Raw genomic sequence first — 4,544 nt, forward strand, 5'->3', positions numbered from 1 at the left:
TTCCTGACCTGCATATAGGTTTCTCAAGAGGCAGGTCAGGTGGTCTGGTATTCCTATCTCTTTCAGAATTTTCCACAGTTTATTGTGATCCACACAGTCAAAGGCTTTGGCATAGTCAATAAAGCAGAAATAGATGCTTTTCTGGAACTCTCTTGCTTTTTCCATGATCCAGTGGATGTTGGCAATTTGATCTCTGGTTCCTCTGCCTTTTCGAAAACCAGCTTGGACATCTGGAAGTTCACAGTTCACATATTGCTGAAGCCTGGCTTGGAGAATTTTGAGCATTACTTTACCAGCGTGTGAGATGAGTGCAATATAAAATAAAAAATAAACTAAAAACAAAACAACAACCAAGCAATCAGCCTGTCTGTTCTGCAGCAGGAGGGGAAGATGTGTTTGTTCTTTGGTATACTGACTCACTGGAAAAGACCCTGATGCTGGGGAAGATTGAAGGCGGGAGGAGAAGGGGACGACAGAGGATGAGATGATTGGATGGCATCACTGACGTGATGGACATGAGTTTGAGTAAACTCTGGGAGTTGGTGATGGACAGGGAAGCCTAGCGTGCTGCTGTCCATGGGGTCACAGAGAGTCAGACACGACTGAGGGACTGAGCTGACTGAACTGATCACATGCTGCTAGACAGCGCCTCATATAGTGCTGCTTGGACTACAGAGCTTCTCAGAAAACAGCCAACCCTACACAAGGCTCTGGCATAGATCCGTGGTCCCCAGTGCTGCAAGGCCATTACACAGACGTGCGAGTCAATGCAGTCCTAGGGGTGCCACTGACACGTCAACCTCCCACCTCTGCTGGATGCTCCTGCCCAGGCCCGATGGACAGCAAGCTGCCCTCTTCTTTCTGGGGCCTGCCCCCTGGTACAGGCACACACACTCCTTAGAGTGGCCTCTTCTGAGTGGAAACCAGTCCACGCAAAGAGATGCTCCAGGTCGTCTGCCATCCTCAGTGCATCAGCAGACACAGAGATGTCCCCACCCCCCACCGCTAATAAGGGCCGTGACACAAATGCCCTCCCCTGCCTCCCGAAGAGAGGCATCAGCTGCTGACCCACCGCGGAGTGCGGCTCGTACATGTGCCTTGCTTTGTCGACATAATGTGTTCAGAATTTGGAAACCAGATTTTTAAAGCAGGGCTTAATTTTTACATTTTCACCTGTGCCCACAACTCACTGTTTTCTTATTCCATATGCATTTATGGTGCTTGCCTGGTCTTTGAAAGCCTTGTCTCTCTCTCTCTCTCTCTCTCACACACACACACACACACACACACACCACCCTTCCCCCCCCCTCCCCCCCGGCAATTCTGAGAAGAGGACTGGGTCTATGTGGTCTTTGGTTGCACTATAACATTCTATAAAACAAGAATGTTCACATAACATTTTGAACAAGGCTCCAGTTTTAAAAGTCTACGCTTTTATCAAACTGTTCTTTGGAAATTTTATTTTCATGTTTAGCACTAGATTTATACTCAAAATGTCTCCCTGCAAAGAGGTTTAGAATTTATGAGGATTTTCCAATCCCCTATAGCATCAGAGTATAGAATAATCACAATGAATTTTTTATGAAGCTACTCTTTACTCTGTACTTTTACGGAAGAAAAATAATACTAATGTGTATTGAGTACATACTGCATGTCAGATCTTTTATTATCATATTTAATCTATGAAATAATCCTATAAATACAATCATGTCCCCATTCTATGTGAAAAGAACCTAGTGAACAGAGAATTTATGAGTTTACCTAAGTCCACATATTAAATGAAGGTTCACAAAGACTAATTAGCTTAATTCTAGAATCCATATTCTTAATAAGCACCCTATTTTTATATCATCCCATTTATCTTCAGGATAATTCTGTAAGGTTCATATTACTGTACTCATGTGAGGAAACAAAAGCTTAGGAAAATTAATGTATCCAATGTGTGTGTGTGTGTGTGTATATATATACACACACATCTATATATAGACACACATGTACAGAGCCTAAGGGAAAGGCAACCCACTCCAGTGGTCTTGCCTGGAGAATTCCATGGACAGAGGAGCCTGGCAGGCTATAGTCCATGGGGTTGCAAAGAGTTGGACACGACTGAGCAACTAACACACACACACATGCACACACACACACACAGTGTTGAGTATGTATTGAAGCCTAAGTCTGTCTGATTCCAAAGTTGGCACTCTTGATCACAATGATAGATCCCTTGCTTAATCTCTAGCCCTCTGAAGTTTCTATTTCAAGTCTTCCATTAACTTGAAAGATATTAACAAGATAGGAGGGAAATGCACCCTGTCTCATTTAGAATCTCCTCTAGCATATAGAACCATAAGAGAAAAATATGTTTCTTTGTGCTGCCTCCACAAAACCATTCAACTGGTTGGGCTATGGACCATTCACCTGGTTGGGCTATGGGTGCCTGTAAAGGGCAGTGAAAGAGTAAGTGCATAAACAGGACTTTCTCTTGTTCACACCCCACTGAGCTGTACAGTAGGGAAAGCAATCTACAGAGAGTGTAACAGACCAGGGTGTGAATTTCACTGTAAGCACTTACCACTTGTGTCATCCTGGGAAAAATTTTTTTAACCTCTGTAAGTTTCAGGTTCTGCATCTACAATAAAGCCTTGTAACAAAACTCAGTTACAACAACAGGCATTTATTCTTGTGTTCATAGTTTGTAGGTCCACTGCAGGTTGGCTGATTTGGAGAGGCTCTGTTTCAAGTGGTTGGTGAGCTGGGATCGCCTCCTCATTGTGGGTTTAACTCAGAATTTCTCTACATGGGTCACTTCTGGGGTCTAGAATGAAGGCACTCAGCCGTCTTGGGGAAGCTCTTCACATTGGAATAGGCACAAGAAGACATGTGCAACATCACAAACCAGGCCCATGCCTCTGGTTGCATCACAGACACTGAGCATTCCATTGGCCAAAGTAAGTCACATGAACAACCCCAACATCTATAGAGATGGGCAACATACAAGGGGGATTTAAATATTTGACTATCATGATTTCCTTTTACATAAAATGGGAATACGCATTAATTTTAAGAAATGTAGCTCCTTCCCAGCTAGAACCATAGAGAGCACAGAAGAGAAGAAAAAGAAGGTCCTTGCTATGCCAGAAACCATTAAGAAAAAGAATTTCATAGAGCTTAAGCTCTAGCACCTGAGAAAGAAGTTTGTCCAAAAGATGCTTCAAAAGGCAAAGAGAAAGTTTATCTGTGAAAAAGCTAAGCATTTTCATAAGCAATACAGGCAGATGAACAGAACTGAAATTCAAAAGACTGGGATGACACAAAAAGCCAGCAACTTCTACATACCTGCAGAACCCAAACTGGCCTTTGTCATCAGGATCATAGGTATCAGCTGTGTGAGCCCAAAGGCTTGAAATGTGTTTCAACTTCTCTGCCTATGTCAGATCTTCAATGGCACCTTTGTGAATTGCCAACAAGGCACCTTTGTGAAGCTCAACAAGGCTTCAATTAACACACTGAGAATTGTGGAACCATACATTGCAGTTGTTGTTGGTATTTAGTCACTCAGTTGTGTCTGACTCTTGGCAACCCCATGGGTTGCAGCATGATAAGCTTGCCTGTCCTTTGCTATCTCCCAGAGTTTGCTCAAACTCATGTCCATTGAGTCGATGATGCCATCCAACCATCTCATCCTCTGTCATCCACTTCTCCTCCTGCCCTCAATCTTTCCCAGCATCAGGGGCTTTTCTAATGAGTCAGCACTTCACATCGGGTGGCCAAAGTATTGGAGCTTCAGCTTCAGAATCAGTCCTTCCAATGAGTATTCAGGGTTGATTTCCTTTAGGATTGACTGGTTTGATCTCCTTGCTGTCCAAGGGACTCTCAAGAGTCTTCCCCAACACCACAGTTGGGGTGTGGCATCAAACAATTCTTTGATGCTCAGCCCTCATGATGGTCCAACTGTCACATCTGTACATGACTACTGGAAAGACTATAGCTTTCACTATACTGACCTTTGTCGGAAAAGTAGCATCTCTTCTTTTTAATATGCTGTCTAGGTTTGTCGTAGCTTTTCTTCCAAGGAGTAAGCGTCTTTTAATTTCATGGCTGCACTCACAACCTGCAGTGATTTTGGAGCCCAAGAAAATGAAGTCTGTCACTATTTCCAATTTCCCCCATCTATCTGCACAAAGTGATGGTACTGGATGCCATAATCTTAGTTTTTTGAATGTTGAGCTCTAAATCAGCTTTTTCACTCTCTTGATGCTTTAGTTCCTCTTTGCTTTCTGCCATTCAGTTCAGTTCAGTTCAGTCTCTCAGTCGTGTCTGATTCTTTGCGACCCCATGAATCGCAGCACGCCAGGCCTCCCTGTCCATCACCAACTCCCGGAGTTCACTCAGACTCACGTCCATCGAGTCAGTGATGCCATCCAGCCATCTCATCCTCTGTCGTCACCTTCTCCTCTTGCCCCCAATCCCTCCCAGCATCAGGGTCTTTTCCAATGAGTCAACTCTTCACATGAGGTGGCCAAAGTACTGGAGTTTCAGCTTCAGCA

At 43.9% G+C, this 4,544-nt stretch overlaps 1 pseudogene; it reads left to right on the forward strand.

Moving 5' to 3' along the window:
* The first annotated feature begins 3,038 nt into the window (after positions 1 to 3,038).
* Positions 3,039 to 4,544, forward strand: part of LOC104993269 — a 2,998-nt pseudogene continuing 1,492 nt past the window's right edge.

This window comes from Bison bison, unplaced genomic scaffold (genome assembly GCF_000754665.1).
Source record: "Bison bison bison isolate TAMUID 2011002044 unplaced genomic scaffold, Bison_UMD1.0 scf7180017864236, whole genome shotgun sequence".
Classification (NCBI taxonomy): Eukaryota; Metazoa; Chordata; class Mammalia; order Artiodactyla; family Bovidae; genus Bison; species Bison bison.